At 39.1% G+C, this 17,306-nt stretch overlaps 1 protein-coding gene and 1 long non-coding RNA gene across 6 annotated transcripts in view; one reads left to right on the plus strand and one right to left on the minus strand.

The window, feature by feature from the left end:
* FTO (FTO alpha-ketoglutarate dependent dioxygenase) overlaps positions 1-17,306 on the minus strand; it is a 613,541-nt gene that overhangs the window by 145,217 nt on the left and 451,018 nt on the right. The window lies entirely within an intron of this gene.
* LOC137538382 (uncharacterized) lies at positions 641-8,375 on the plus strand. Of its 3 annotated transcripts, none has more exons than XR_011024773.1 (4): positions 641-1,261; positions 5,156-5,294; positions 7,294-7,550; positions 8,080-8,375. It is a non-coding gene; the product is annotated as an uncharacterized lncRNA (long non-coding RNA). The 3 variants fall into 3 exon arrangements; XR_011024774.1 differs by having other exon boundaries at positions 5,156-5,221; XR_011024775.1 differs by having other exon boundaries at positions 8,038-8,100.

A 17,306-nucleotide genomic window follows, 5' to 3' on the forward strand; every position in this document is an offset into this window, starting at 1 on the left:
CAAGCTGACTTTTGTCACAGTGTCATATAACAATAAAGGTACAACATACAAGCAAGCACTATTTTTTGCCCACTCTAATGATTACCAAAGATTTTTCAACTCAAGAGACTCAAATGTAGCTCAGCTGCTTACAATGTTTGCATATAACTGGTAAGTAAGTGGAAGCCTGGCAGGTGTGGGTAAAAAACAAAACAAAAGTCACCCCCCCCCCCCAAAAAAAAAACCCCAAAAAACAAAAAAACACAATTACACAAAGTAGTGGTCGAGGTTAGTTCACAGCTGGGGATGATATTTATCTAAAGAGGAACTTTAAGAAAGATAGTAGTAAAGGAAATACATAAATAAATTATGACACTGCAAATTACAAATAAAGTAGCTCAAGAGATGATAGATACTTGCTGTGGAATTCGTTCATGTTGTGTGATCCTCCATGAGCTTGCAGTTAAGCATCTTCACTGCTGACAGGCATGAAAAAAATGGACAGCATCAACTGCCCTTATCTATAAACACGCCCACTAACATTGTGATAGGCTAAAAGGTTATATATATACAAAGAGGGAGATACTGCTTGCTTGGCAGTTGGAAACAGCTGGTATCTCCCACAATGCTATGAGGTTCAGTAAACTGTCATAGTAAGTGTGTAGTAATAGGGAATTGGAAATACAGGATTCCATGTTTATTTCCTTTTAAATAATATCTACTTCCTGGCTCTCTTGACGATTTTTCTGGCTTCAGAAGCGTCTGAATCGCACACCTGAAGCAAGCAAGTGGTTAACGTGGTCAAACTTGGTTCAAAGCATCTAATCTGCATCCTGGTTTTTAGTCTGTGGCTTAAAGTACTGATGACAGACATTAAGAAGGACAGCCAGACAATTTCAATTGTATTAAATGAAATAAATATGGAAGCCTCCATGTTTCTCTCAAATGGGGTCACTTGAAGTATTAAGATATATGATGGGCAGAGAATGAATAATGAAATATGAAGCATAAGTACAGCACAGACTGACTTATAAAGAGACATAGACTGGACTGATGCATATGTTGGTATAGGTGAGGCACAGAGTGTACTGAAGTATAATGAGACATGAGCCCTTGAAAGAATCGATCTATAATGAGCTACGAGCTACTGTAAGCTATGATGTATGAGGTACATACAGGACTGAGGCATACTGAAGTAAAGGTCTACAGAGGACTACAATACAATGAAGTTTAGGATGAAAAGTACTGCACTGAAGAATAATAAGGCATGCAGAAGAAAGAGGTATGAGGCCTGTGCAGAAAATAAAATGAGGTAATAGGAGATTTGAGGTTCCAAAAAATCTATGGTGATGCATTGAGTACAAAGAGGACAGAGTTGTATTAAGGAACTGTGTACAAAGCAGTCTGAGATAGAATGTATAAGTATAAGATACTTGACTAATAGTGAACTGTGAAGTACTGAAAATTAATGAACGCACTAGTGATCCACAAGGACCAAGGAGAGGCGAAGTACTGAATAATGCAGAAACTAATGAGGTATAATGAGCTATGAGGTAGACTGCATTACAATGATGTTTTAGAAGCAAAGAAGGATGTGTTATAGTGAGGTCTAAGATGCAATAAGGACTAAGTAAGGAATTAGATAATCACAATACTATAACAATACTATAAAGAAGTAATAAAGGATAAGTGGAGCACTCTGAAAAGTGATAAAGATGAAATGATCTAACCAAGTGCAGGATCGTCCGTCTGTGTTGCTTACCTCACACAATGTGGTCCAGCCGTGCATGCGAAGAAAGCATTGTAGTTATATCCACAAAGAGAAGAAAAGGCGGGTACCATACGTTGGCAAAGACTGTGTTTATTGTGTCATCCAGCAAGCACTGGTTACAAACAGATGTGCATTAGAAGGTTGACTTAGTGTGTGGGATGGCATCACTATACTTGCTGACTTGGAAATGGTGGTGGGTAGAAGTCTGACCAATAACTGCCGTTTCCCATCCCCTTGGATGCTTGGTTACGCAGTTGTCAAACGCCTTTAACCACTGCATGACCAAGCGTCCAAGGGGCGTGCAATGGCATCACCATCAGACTCATGCCCAATATCCACCTTTACTCCCAATTCAGGAGGTATAGTGATGGTGCCTGCCTATTCTTCCCTTTATGGATATTGGAATGAACGAGTTACCTAAGGCTCAACCTGCTCCTAAGCCTAATAGCACTACACTGTGCACAGCTGATGTGTGATCTCCATGCATAGGCTCTACTACTGTTAGATCTCAGAGTCGAAATGAGAGCTTGTAATCTTTTTTTGGCTATCATTGTGCCTTACGGGTTCTGAGAGACATAGATGTTAGGTTTGGTTCATCTGCAGTTACTGTCCTATGAGAGAGCTGTAGACTCTCCAAAGCATGTGAGGACAAAACGACCATTTAAAAATCAAGAAAACAGCTGAAGATCGATCTCAACTCATCACTACAAAAAGAACCTTTTAAAGTTAAGATGAGAGATAAGTTGAGATGGGAGATACATGTATATGTTACAGGCAAAGTACGAAATCAGGCATTCTATAGAATACCTAGGCATTCTATAGAATGCCTGAAGCAATTAGGCAAAGTATGAAATGTCTGTTTCGTTACGTACTTTGCCTAGGCATTCTATAGAATGCCTGAAGTCGTTCAGGCAAAGCGTAGAATACCCGGTTCCCGCAGAGGCACAGACAAGAGAGCACTACTGAAAAAACTAAAGTATGGAAGAGAAAGAGAGCTGCAGAGATAAGAGGAGAGGAGAGAGACACCAATCACATCTACAGGCGGTCGGTTGTACATTCACTGTATATGTTACAGGCAAAGTACGAAATTCCGGCATTCTATAGAATGCCTAGCCAAAGTACGTAACAAAAACAGACATTTCGTACTTTGCCTAAAATGGTCAGGATCCTATAGACTTCTATTCTATAATTTCGTACTTTGCCTGTAACACATATATTGTATTGTTGGCCAGCGGATACACATAACACCTCCAAAATACAGATATCATGGGTTCCAATATCCACAGACCTGTGGAGTCAACAACAAAGCCAATCTCATTCAGGTGCCTCATCCTAGCAGTGGATGCAATGACTTCCTACACATACAATGAGTGTATGCACAATGAAAAACATATCTAACTGGATAAAAAAGCTTGTGAACATACTCACAGGAGGTTGCCCAGTGATATAAGCTCATTTTATGTGTAGGGCGTAAATACATGCCCCATTAGTATGGATTCCTGCATTAGAAAGCCACCCCTTTATTAAAGCACACAGAGGAGATATCCCCTTGATATCATCTCTGTGTGACTTGATAAAGGGGGACTATTCAATGCTCCTCGAAACAATTGTCGGTGATTGCAGTTGATGATGACTGATTATTATTATTGATTTATAAAGTGCCAACATATACCAGCTTTCTTAGGACTGATTAAAAACAATGTTGAACATATTGTTGGTTTGCTGATCTTTCCTGGATACAAACAATGCACATAAGGTACTGCCAGCTGAGTCCTTTGCAGTGTAAACCAAGCTTTAAACAAGTTTAGGGGTAGATTTGTGTAATAACGCAAAGGGGTTAATGGTTAGTGTTATGGTCAATGTTAGGTTACTGTGCAGTGTTGGTTATAAATAGTTTTAGGTCAATATTATGGAACAGCTTTGATAGGCACATTTAGGGGGTCACAGTTCATGATAGTAAAGTCAGTGTTAGGTATAATTAAGTAGGAAGGTTAGAGTTATTGCCATAGGTTAGGGCATAAGTTAGTGCTATGTAGTATTTTAGGGTTAGAGTAGGGTTACATTAAAAGTTCATACAATGAGTTTTTGCCAACATGCTTTAGGGCTTTATAAAAACAAAAATCACAATTGCAGAGTGCAAATACAACCACATTGGCTATCCTTTTTTGGGGGGGAATTTTTTTTTAATTCTGTACAAGCTCAAACACTAAGAAAATGCAGCAGAGGCAGAGTTTATATTTTGATTAGTCTGGGGAAAATAGTTGCCTTGCTTACTAATGACCTACAACATACCTTGTGTTTGGCAAAACATAGGCAATTGTGAAGTTGGCCTGAAACGTAATTGGTGTGAAAGAGCCCGTACTTACTACTAACTGAGCGGGTGAGTAATGCAGAACACAGAAAATAACAATCAGACCTTTTGCTCCTCTTTACCTTTCCTCCCTATAAATGAGAACATGCCAATCAGTTAAAGGGGCACTATGGCGAAAAATTATGTTTTATAGCCACTGTACTATGCCTAGCTGTTTGTAGAGCATAGTGGCTTACATGTAGTGACGCACAGGGGCTTTTTTTTTCATTTTTTATTCATTTTTTTTTTTTTTTATTACTCTGGCTGAATAACTACCTGCAATTTGCTTTAGAAAAAAAATACTGAAAAAACGATTGGGTAAAAAAAAAAATTCACCACAAAAAAAAACAATCACAACTACTGTACAATTAGCAGGACACAGCTACAGCGCTTGTGTCTGCTCTGCAAGCTGCCGCTCTGTCTGTGCAGCACATGCCAGCTTCAGCTACAGGGGTCCTTGCCAGGCAGCGTCATCAGTAATGATGATGCATTCCTCCACAGTCCTCCTCACATGCAGTTGCGTCTCACGTAAGAGGGAGGGTGCGTTCCACTCCCCTCACAGCACATAAGCTGCTACTCTTTACGGCTCATGGGGGATCACTATAACTGCACGATCGTGCAGTTGAAATTTAGAACAAACCTTCCAGCGCTGCAGAGAGGGGAAAACTGTAACGTCAGTTACAGCAACAGGGAAAGTTGCCTCCCTACAACTACATGGAACAGGCTAAGTGGCGTCGGAAAGGTACTTCTGCCAACGTGACTGATAATGTATACAAGGTGATGTCAGTGTTTAAAAAAAAAGCCCCTGTGCCTCACTACATATAAGCTACTATGCTCTACAAACAGCTAGGCATAGTACAGTGGCTATAAAACATAATTTTTCGCCATAGTGCCCCTTTAAGACGAGTGTGTGTGCATCTGCATGATGTCAGTGGACAGAATATTACCCCAAATCTTCCCAAATGCTTGTTGTGGGCAACAAAAATGGCTGACCCTAACGCAATGCCCTTTAGAAAGTTTTGATGAAAACTCTCAAGCATGTTTTGTATTTGCAGGCAGGATGTCCTCTGGAGAACTTCACAAGCGAAAAGCCAGACTGAAGACTCCCTCTCAAATAATAAGTACTATGGCTGTTCCATTTTTAGAGCATGGCATTATGTGACTGCTGTGCTAAATGCAGGCTTGGAAATGGTGGTATATTTTCTCTGCTAACTTATTTTCATGGAATGTATAGAGCACATTGTGGTATTTTATTTAGACTACCATAGAGGTATGGTACATTTATGAACTAGCTTGAATTTTATTACTCTCATTATTAACATTTTTTTTTGTATAAAAAGGTTTCCTCTAAGTTTTGCAAACATAGCTATTGGTAAATTTCATAAAGCACAAAGGGCCTGATACACGAAAGAGCAGTAATATTGAGGTAACAGACATTGCACAGCAATATTACCCTTACTACCGACACTGTGTACCGCATGCTACGCAATTAGCATGACCTGTGGTAGTGGATTAGCATGATCATTGCTATGGTAATGTGCATTGCTAATGAGCATTACTGTTAATAGTGTGCGTTATCTTAGAAACGGTTGTCCTAGTCGAGTACTGTGGGTCGCATTAATAGCATAACTTGCAGTACACAGTGCTGGTAGTAATGGTAATATTGCTGTTGGCAATGTCTATGTATGGCAATTTTACTGCACTGTATCAGGCCCAAAATGTCTGTGCTGTATATTGCATGTGCTGAGAGCAATATAATGTTTCCAAGTTTTTGACTTTTAACCGGAAGAAGCAAATGAAAGACAACAAGTCCATGCAATGGCCATTGTCAGATATTTGATATCTATTGAACACGTTTTGTTCATGTAACATTCTTTTAAAATTTGATTAGATATTCTCAGAATCATACAAAGCCACTAATGTATTTAAACTGTTTGTATTCAGGCTATTTGCATAAATATGTAAGCTCAGTACAGAAATAGTGCTAGGTAGAAAGATTACATCACGTATAAAATAGGTTAACACATCTAAAGCAGCAGAGGGAGGAGAAGGAGGCTCCTTGCGTGGAACGGATGTCAGTACCTCATTAAACTGCCAGCCAATTTGGCAGAAGTTGACATGTTACTTACTACTCACATCTGTGGTTAACGACTGCACGCTTCTGCTTCCCGATAAAGAGAAGGGCCTCACAGCCAGGGCATTTAATCAATGGGATAATGGAATGAATCAATACAAAAGGCTTTCTTAGGAGGTCTTAATTAAGAAAACACTCACAAATACAAACGATGATTTCAATGTATTGACGTTTGTGAGTAGAGGAAGGAAGGCAGGAAGCCTATAAGTTCTCACATTTACACAGCTGACTGGAGATGTGTAAACATAGTTAATAGCTAAGTTAAATACAGACTTTAGATGATCTCCATACATGAGCAATCCAGCTACTACTGATCTTTCACATTGAAGGTCAGCATATGAACATGCACACATGGCACAGCCGAACATGCAGTTTATGGTAATTCATATAGATGAAGAAAGGGGGTAAGATGCAGCAGCCATCATGCAGCAAGGGAAAGCAACAGCAATCAGCCAGAAAATCTTTCTGATGTAGCAAAATCATGCCCCAAACAAGCATGAGGCGCCCTTAGAGAAACCAATACATAGCTTAATTCTGGCCTTTGCCAGAAAAAAAACAGTTAAGTACACAATGGATCTTGTAGGCAGAGAAGACATAAACTTTATAGTAACTGTGCAGGCAATATACAATATACAATGCAATAACGTTGTAAAGCGCTTTTCTCCCATAGGACTCAAAGCACATAGATATGTCTCAGATCAATACATAGTTGCAGGCTGGACTGTGTTACAGAGGAAATAGGTGTTCGTAAATGCCAAACTAAACAGGTGGATTTTCAGCTTGGACTTAAATGCTTTTGGTGACGGAGATGTCCTGATTGGGTGTGGCAGGGAGTTCTAAAATGTAGGGGCAGCATGACAGAAGGCTTTGGCTCCAAAGATTTTTGAGATGGACTCTGGGGGAGACCAAGTGATTAGATCCTTTACATCTAAAACAGTGGGAGGGCACAGAAGGGTTGAAGCAGAACAGATTATTAAACCTTTTTGCAAAATAACTTTTTAATTTGTTTTTGTTTTTTTTGCTGTAGGAAAAGTAATTTTTGCTTTTGCTTCTCCCCAGGCCTTAGAAGGGTTGTGGCATAAAGATGCCATGCTGGAGCATTGCCCTGACTCCATATCCTCCCCCACATGATCCTGCTCATGGTCTGTTTCCTTTTCAATGTCACCATGCTGTAGAGGTTTGGGAATTGGAGTCTGACATTGTGGTAGTCTCAGGCTACCCCCCTCTGTGCTGTACATAATGAGAGCATTGTAAATATCAGGGAATGCAGCAAGACAAGGATGGCCTATGGACAACACCAGAACTAGTGAGTGGAGGTGAGCAGTAACCTCCCCCCTCTCCTCTGCATGACATTTACCTTCCACTCTCCTCTGCCTAACACTAGCCTTCCCCTCCCCCCTACCTAGCACTAAGCCCCCCTCCTCTGCATGACACTTACCGCCCACTCTCCTCTGCCTAGCACTAACCTCCCCCCTCTCCTCTGTCTGACACTTACCTCCCACTCTCCTCTGCCTGACACTACCTTCCCCCTCTTCGGTGCCTAACAATAAAATCCCCCTACCCTCTCATTAACACTAATCTCCCCCTCTTCTCTGTCCGACACTAACCTCCCCACTCCCCTCTGCTTAGCACTAACCTCCCTTATCACCTCTGCTAAAAACTTACCTCGATGTGGTCGAGAGACCCATAGGTTCTATATTTCAATGTCATTTTTCTCTACACCCACTCTGTATGTAACCTAAACCCATCTGATTAAATGTGTTTATGTTTATTTCATCAAATACGTTGATTTTCCTTCAAAAGGTGTATCAGATCAATCTATGCTTATATTTCTATGATTGAAAGGAGCAGCTTGTGCAGATGGGTCAGAAGACATTACTACAGGATGCTTAGCTTGCAGTTTGTTGGAACGAGACAATCACAAGATTATGAGAAGACAGCAAACAGACATTACTCAACTAAAAGAATGCTTATACCAGCAGATACCAGCAGATTTCACTAACCAATGAACAATCTAACATCAATCTAGCATGTTCAGCAATTATTCTTTTATATGTGCTATGTATATCCTCCTTAATACAACCCATTTTATACGTCATATTAACATGTGATTACATTACGCCATAAGCTTAATAAAAGCTCTCCCCGAGCTCTTTGGGGCGGAGAACTATACCATCTACCTTTGGTGTGAGACTCTCAATTATGCATGCGTAATCTGTTTTGATTCTAGGGGAGACCCGAGGCCTACATCCTTGAGATATTTCTCTGCTTTATCACTAATCTCTCCTCTCCTTTGCCAAACACTAATTTCTCATCTCCAATATCTAACACTAACTCCTTCTCTCCACTGTCTAACACTAATCTCCCCTCTCTGATAACTAAAGGTGGCCACACCATACAATTTTTTAAATATCTGTTCAATTCAAGAATTGCAATAAATTTTTCTGACTGTAACATTTCAAAATGTGACCAATGTAGCACACACATATGTTCACTTTTTCCTCAATTATGATAAAAATTATTGGAAACTTTGAGAAAATTGCTTGGGTGTATATATTATTAAATTGACAATCTACCACACACCATTAAATTTTCATAAAAATTCATCAGAAAAATCCACCATTCCTGATCAACTTTTATCGAATAAAAACGGGAAATCCAATCAGATTTCTTGCTCCAATAAAAAAACGCTTTTGATTTTTCGGGAAATCCGATCATTTTTATCGAATTGCTGTAAAATCTGATCATTTTATTGTATCGTGTGTGGCCACCTTAACACTAACCTCAACTCTCCAATTCCCAACACTAGCTCTTCTGATGAAGTTTTTCCCCCACCACTAATAGCAGCCACCATGGAATCAGCTATTAGTCGACTAGTTGTTACTGTTTTTTTTTGTGGGTATCAAAGCAGTTACATTAGGTTGATGGGCCAAAACGTATGTACTGAAGGAAGAAAAAAACCAACCAAACAAAAACTAAACATAGCAGTAAAGTTCTAATATTGTTCATCTTACCACCTAAAGGAAAAAAAAATAAAAACACAGTGGGGCTAGTGCTGCAAGTAGCATTATTATATTATTATTAATAATATAATTATATTATTTTTAATATTTTATATATATATATATATATATATATATATATATATATATATATATATATATATATTTCCTGACATTTTTCACAGCGCTATATATAAAGGGCTGAGGATCTCACAAACGAATCCCTACCATAGTCATATGTCCATTGTAGTCTAGGGACAATGATTTGCTCCGGCTGCAATTGGAGCTGTGGTTCGGTGCTGCAAAGCAAGAGTGCTATCCACTATGCCACCATGATGGAGTAGTGGATAGCAGTTATACTTTGTTGATGGGCCAATATGTATGTACCAACCCTCTCCGCTATCCACTACTATATATTGTAATGTTACACAGTACTGTATGTTGAAGTGTGTGCTGCTCTCCTCCTCAGCACCTGCCATTCTGCTAAAAGCTAGGACTCCATTGTAGCTGCCAAGATCCACTTGGCTCTACTGTCTATTGGCTAATATTAAAAACTGGTGCATGCAAAATCTTACTAGCATTGACTCAGCCCTAGTTATAGATTTAGATGACAACACTTCCTAAGATGCTTCCCAAACATGACATTTATATTAAATGTAACATTCAAATTTTGACATTCAAGAGGTCTGGCAGGATGTTGCCTCTCCTCTAGCATAACCCCCTCTTACCCACCATTAAGTGGCTAATATGCATTTTGAATTTGTAGTAACTGATGCACGGATGCTATGAACAACTACAGTGAAAAAGCCACTGTTGGATGTTAATATGCAGAAAGAAGGCTGTGGCTGGAACATTTGTGTTATCCCTCAAATTCTAACATTGCTAAAAATGCCTTTTTAACAAGATATCTTTTTAAAGCCAAACTTTATCCTTTTCTATTATGCATGTATGTGAATTGTAGACTTTAAATATATATTCAAACTTTGAAATAGCAAGCTTTAAAATGGATTGAAATGAGATACAATGCACACAAAGCTTAATGTATAATAAGTTTGATACTGGAGTAACTGTACTTTGTCTCATAATTATCACCCCATCTCTGTTAATGCCAGTTGGAGCAAAATATGACAACATTTTCCTAGTACAATAATGGAACATGACATAAAAAGAACTTAGTTTTGGACCAACACTGCCATTCACGTGCTTCCAGTATTTACAGCTTTCAGCAATTCAAGCTGAGCGTTTCCAAGTGGGAAAAGCATTATGATTGTAATTTTATTCTTAGCTAGTCACTATAAAAGCAGAAACAGAAGGAGCTGGCCTGGCAATGCCCATATCAAACAGCAAGAGGGAAAGTTGGAATAATTAATCAACACTTCAGCTCATGGATGCAATTAATTGTGAGCAATGCCTCAGTGAATTCCCTGCACAAATATGTTTAGTCAATATATTAAAGATTCCCTCAAAGCTTTTGCACAGGCTGTACTTTAAAAAGGCATCAGTATAATGTCAGAGCAAATATAACGGCTTTTGCTAATCAGAATTCAAGATGGCAGAGGCAGATAAACCATTTCTGCTGGGAGAAAAAGATCAAGAAACACAAGAAAAATAGTTTATTCTCTAGTGAAGAAAGCGGATAGCAGAATAAGAACATCTATTTATTTCCAAGACAGGAATAAAGGTGATGAATACAATAGATGGCAAGAATACGGTTTATCACAATAACATTAATAATTATAAAATAAGGAACATGTCATGCATTCCTGGTAGTAGCTCAACCTCCTATCATTATATTAGCTAGTAACAAACTATGATATGCTCTAGTAGGAAATATTTTATTCCCCTGGCTGAAGTGTAAGTCAAGATGATGATAAAACCCCATAACAAATTCATTACTAGCAAACTAGCTTTCTTACCCCACACTTTACAGCAAATCTGAACTAAAAATGTAAACAAATATATAATAGTAAAACTGCATTAAGAGAAACCTAACGTACCTGCCCATAGTAGCTTAGAAAAAAAGGTGGTATTCCTTTTCTGAGAAATTAAAGTACCACATTGCTCACATCACCATGCTTCTAGCATGGCACTGATGCAAACAGCAGAGCAGTTTGTGCAATTAAATTGACCACAGTTGCTTGGCAGCTATACTGGTAACATTGGCAGTGTGGCACATTGGCACTACAAAGATCAGTGAATGTGGGGTAGATTGTTTGTTGGTGCTTTGCTACGGTGTTGTAGAAGTTCTAGCAGCAGAAGAGAAGTGTATTGTGTTCTAGAAAAAAAGACAATGAAGATTGACACAAATAACCGTTTTAACTAACAATCCATGTTGAACGATAATAAGTTATTTCAAACAACTGTCATGATGACTCACTTTGGCAGATAATCATTCATAGTCTGCAGTATGTACAGAGCTATGAAAAATTAATAAACATTGTTTATGGCACTTTGTCTGGATGCAGCGCTGTTTAACCGGTTTGGGACAGCCACAGTAAAACTCGTGGCACTTGTTGCTGCCTAAGCCTGATCTGGTGTTATTTTAACTCTGCGGCTCCAGTGCACAGGACCCAATCGTGCATACCTGCTGGCACAGAATTCATCTGTCTAAGGACAGCTGAGTTCTGCACCTTGGTCAGGAGACGTTTTCATTGGTTCCTGACCCCCTGATCACTGTGAGCCAATAACGGTGATAAGGAAATGAAAAATAAAAAGAAAAAAACATTCTGGTCCTTATAGAGGCCAGAGCCTGCGGTCCCAAATGAGTTAAACTTCCGATCCTTTGGCATTTGTTTTGCAGTCTTCTGCTGTCATTTACATTACACTGCACGCATATCTTCAGTGATAGATCATGGAAAGAACATTCATAAATTGTTTTGCACAATTCAGTCTTTCAGTGTGTACGTAGCTTTAGATGGTTGAAGTTAGCATCAAAAAGGTGTTAATGTAAAAGTAGAAGGTCAAGGTTTAGGGTTTTGTCATCTCTTAGTAAATGCCCAATTATTATTTTTATCAAATATCAACTTGGAAAGCCCATTTTTTTTTAATTTAAATGTTGTGTCTTTATGGAATCTAACATCTAGTCTAATAAGAACTTCTTAAGGAGCATGCCTAGTTAGTTTTTTGCCAGTACTTAATTTATTATCTGTGATGTTTACATGATGTCCTGAACAAGAGTGTTTTCATTCCTCTCTATTCATTTTTTATTGTGTTATCTGATGTTTGAACCACAGGTAAGTGTGCAGAAAAACAATACCCCATTCTAATGTAGTTTTATATTTTTTTTAGTATAGTGTGACAATTATCACACTGTCAGTATTATGTTATTCAGAAAATTAAACTGTAATAAAATGAAGATGACATCACACGTCATTAGCTATGAATCCATGATAAACTGAGGAAAGTCAGATAAGCAGCAGAGCTTCAAACAAGTTAGAATGGATTTAACCTATGATCAAGTTGCTTAAAGTTAATGGTTCTCTACATCTGTAAGTGCATATATAGTAGCTTGTGAGCAGTATGTTTGTTAAATGAACATGGACACACAAAAAATGATTTCAGGATCTGCAGATTAGATTATCACCTTTATTACACAATAGACACAAACCTTGATGTTCTCCTATAGTCAGGTCATGTTATAAAGATTGGCCATGTTCTCTCTGTATCCTTTAAAATATCCCAGAAACAACTGACTATATTGGTTATAATAAGAAGGTAAGTGCATCACAAGAGCATATCAAGGGACATATGATATTCAAAAAAAGAGGTTAAAAATAGGAATTAATACTAAGCCAAGTAAGCATTTTTTCAAAGTCATTAGTGGCAATATCCATCATTCCTCAGCATCGGTCCATTTTCAGAATCAATATTTTATGAGTGAGACAATGCTGGCTTTCCCTGTTTGAGGACAACCTTTGGTCCACAGGTTACGGAAGCTGGAGCTGGAGGGCAGCCTTATATCCCTACCACTGCTACCACTGATTTTTCCGATAAAATGCTGAAGGACATTGCACCTTTTTAATTATCATGCTACATCCTTCCTCATCTGCATTCTCCTACCCATCAATCTAATTGGCAGATGTTAAAACATATCCATAATTAAAAAAAAAAGTTAAACATGTAGATACTTTCCTCAGTAATGGAAAGTTTCTAAATGGTGCAGAGGCTTCTCGGGTCCTGAAGCCCACCATTCCAGCTCAGGGTCTCCCTAAACCTGTTTGACAAAAACTTTTCAAAGAGGTCATTTTTGTTTTTTTTAGTAGCAGCATACCCGCCATGGACGAATCCGGACTCCCTGATCATTTCCAAATAAGCGCCACTCATGACCAGTAGAATGAGGTTCTTATTCACAGAGACAAAAAGCTATGCGCAAGCAGCTTTGTTCTACTATGCTTACGACCTTACTCACACATGCTCAGTCCAGATATGCTTGTCCATGACTGGGAGAACGGCCAGAAGAAAAACAGAACCTTGCACTGGAATGGAGGGCTTCAGGAGGACCTGAGAAGCCTCTGGACCAGGCTTACAATATCTGAACCCCCCAACTCCTTATTACAGGTTTGGTTTAATCAATCCATATTGACGTTTAGGGGTTACCATGTTATTACTACTATAACCAGGGAAGCAGTAAGGTCAGCGATGACAGGTTAATAATCTCTCCTGCCTCAATTAGGTCCACTTTATGGAAAGATATTTTATCAACTCTTTAGCTTGGTATTTGACAGCTGGTTTTGTGAGGGAGAAATGAATGGTGTGATGTCTAACCACACAGCTAGGTTCATTTTCACTCCAGAAATATGAGGTCTAGAGTATGGCATTTCTTGTAGGAGCAGAGCTGACAGTTTGAGAGTATCTCAGTTCATTCATAGTGTTAAGTAGCTCTCTTCCTAAAAGTGAAGTATGGGCATTAGAAGCTTTAGAAGCACTATAAAATTATTAGATTATGTTTCCCACACCTCTCCCACTAGTCTATAAATAGCTAAAGGATAATCTAGCATAAAGGTTATCAACACAGAGCACTTGTATTCCAGTAAGGTATTTCTGATGGATTTAACAGTATGTTTGCTTGTCAAAGTCTGATCTTCACAACAAGTATAGTGCTGTCTACCATTATAGCACACCCCTCATTACAGTGCCTCCTTTAACCTGCTCCTCATTATACTATTCATTTCTATAGAGAACCATTATACTGTTCACTGTGACAGTTATCATCATAATAGTGCCTTTTATAGTCCTCCCTTCATAGTTTTCTTCAACATAGTGCCTTGGCTGCAACTGCTTCCTACCATTATAGTGCTCCCTAATTTCATTTTCATCACATTTTAGAAGGTTAAGAAAACCCAGAAGATCAGGCATTCCTACCATTTGCGCCAGGGCTACACTAACTGTTCTGCATTCACCTCTATCTCATACCTCTAGCTTCAGCTCATACGAACATTTACATGGTACTTTTGCATGACCTTGAGGAAGTGAGTGTGACTTCCAAAATGTCTTTTAGGGAAGCAATAAAACAGTCTGGCAGTCTGGAGGTCTACGGATATGTATACAGCTGCAGGTAAACAGATCTTCAATTTTTTTCTTAATTTGAAATGTTCAAAAACAAAGATTACACTTATAATTTACATTAATCACATTGCAGTGTAGGTGTAGTTGTGTTTGAAACCTTTCACCTAACTTTTCCCTTGGGACATGGTTTTTCATCTTATTTACAAAAGACATTCTCAGCACATGCAAGGAAGGGTGACCAAACACCCTAAACAAGAACACAGAGACAACGGGAGCCCAAATAGCGCAGTATGTAAAAATAAGAGTATTGGAAGCCAAAAAGGATTAGGGTACTCACAAAGGATGATTGCACAAGGGGCAGCGGCTTGCTGAAAGCAGGTGGAGATCTATAAACCTGACTCCACTCTGGTATCTGGCTGGAGCTGGATGCGGTTGCACTCATGGGAAAAAAACAACAAAAGTTCTAACGATGGCAAAGCCACTAAGTACCAATCTGGATCTGGACATACTCCTGAGTAACAAGGTGTGCAGTCTTGAGAAACAGATTTTCCCAGTGTACACAAGCAGGTCACTGACATATTGTTAGCAATATAATTAAATTGAAATCTGCTAAATGCTTGTCTGCTCTCAATTGAATTTGGGGCAATCAAATGGCTTATATTATTGCTACGAAGGCACAAAAACAAAACACCTGCAAATGTATGTGAGGTTATGCATTAGCTCAGTGATCAGAACAGCTATAAATTGTTACCTGAGGCCATCTGGTGGTTTTGCTATTAATAATTTAATCATTTCTAGATCATTACAGCATGTTTTAAACAAGGATTTCTATGTGGAGGCAGTGTTTCACACTCTTCTGAAGATATATCAGAATGTGCAAAATTCACTGTACAGGGCAGTAAATTGCGTGTTGGCAGTACATTCTCTCATGGAACATATAAAGGTGTACCATGATGGCCCACCACTAACTGGGGTTTGTTAAACTAATCATGATACATATATGTGGGGCATTGTTTTGGTTAGCACTTGTTAAATGTCTATAGGCCCGAAAGCTTGTTCACCTATGGTACTCATAATAATAAACTAAAGATAAAGGCCTCAATTCAATAAGATCATGCTGGAGATAATAAGGCAAGAGAAAACCTACCTCCACACAGTGAGAGAGTTATCTTATCTCTTCATTCCTCAAGTTACCTCCTTTGTAGTTAATTTACCTCCTCTGTAGTTATTTTCACACGCAGTTAATAAACAGCCTGTCTTTAACTCTGGAGTTATTTTAAGGATTTAAGCGCTAACTTAAAGGGACAGATATATGCTACTATATGGTATATGATATATGCTATAGCAGCATAGATGGCGCTATTGTGGCCAGGAACGCGAAGAATCACACGCGTCCCCAGCCTGTCAGCTCCTGTCACCGAAACAGGAAGTGGCTTCCGGCGGGGCCAGGAGGATCGGCGGGAGACGGTGAGGGTACCGGACAGCTGCAGGGGGCTATTGGAAGCCCTAGGTGAGTAAAACTTATTTTTTTTGTTTGACTTAAGTGTCCCTTTAAAGACAGAAGAGTTAACTTTAGGTTTGCCTAAGGTAAAATGTTTCCTTAATACTATATGCCTCATCACCATGGTGATAACTCTAGAAATGTTATTAAAGACAGGAGATAAGCTTAGTGAATTAAGGGCATTGTCTGTTAAAATCCAGGTTGAGTCATGGGTCTTTTTGTGCATTCAGTGCTTGTTTGCAACCATGGTGGAGCTGGGTATTCATAGTTACATAGTTTAGGTTGAAAAAAGACATATCTCTATTAAGTTCGTCCATCGAGTTCATGGAGTGGCTCTTTGGTAAAAATAAAGATGTGGGTTTGCATTTGTATTAGTTATATTCTTAAAAGATCATGCAATTACTTGAGTGGCAATCCCAAACCCATGGCAACTGACAAGGTCTCCCTTGTTTATTGGATGGCTGTCACGCATTGAAAAAAAATGGGAGATAAGGCAAGACCGTAAATATGCAAGAAGTGTGTGATTGTTGGCTATAAAATCTTATACTGTACAAAAAAAAAATCCTGACTTTAAAGGGACTCTGAGCTCTGGATAAAAACGAAATTGGTACTCACCTGGGGCTTTCTGCAGCCCACCGTAGGTCGGGAGGTCCCACGGCCTCCATCCGGCTCTTCTCCCAGGGCCTGGTCAGAAATGGCTGCCCGGCGGCATTTCTATTCAGAGCTCAGAGTCCCTTTAAGCACATTGCACTTTATAACCTGTGAGTGACTTTCTATTGTCTGCGGTCTCAAATGGCATCTGAGGGATTGTTCTTTTTAGCAAATGCAATCCATTGTTTGTGTTTGAAGTTACAACCTCATGCCTAGTTATCAGCCTTACTGAACAGCCAGCACATAACTAGATACACCTTTAGGCCCAGCCACTTGGTGTGTGCTACGAGTTTGGGGGTAGCTTCTGTGCCACTGCACCTATCTCTACCTCACTATGGACTTTGCTATATTGCTGTACTTATGCCATGTTCTTTCTAATTCTACCAAATGGATAAGCACTAATTATCCCCCCC

Source organism: Hyperolius riggenbachi, chromosome 11, assembly GCF_040937935.1.
Source record: "Hyperolius riggenbachi isolate aHypRig1 chromosome 11, aHypRig1.pri, whole genome shotgun sequence".
Taxonomy (NCBI): Eukaryota; Metazoa; Chordata; class Amphibia; order Anura; family Hyperoliidae; genus Hyperolius; species Hyperolius riggenbachi.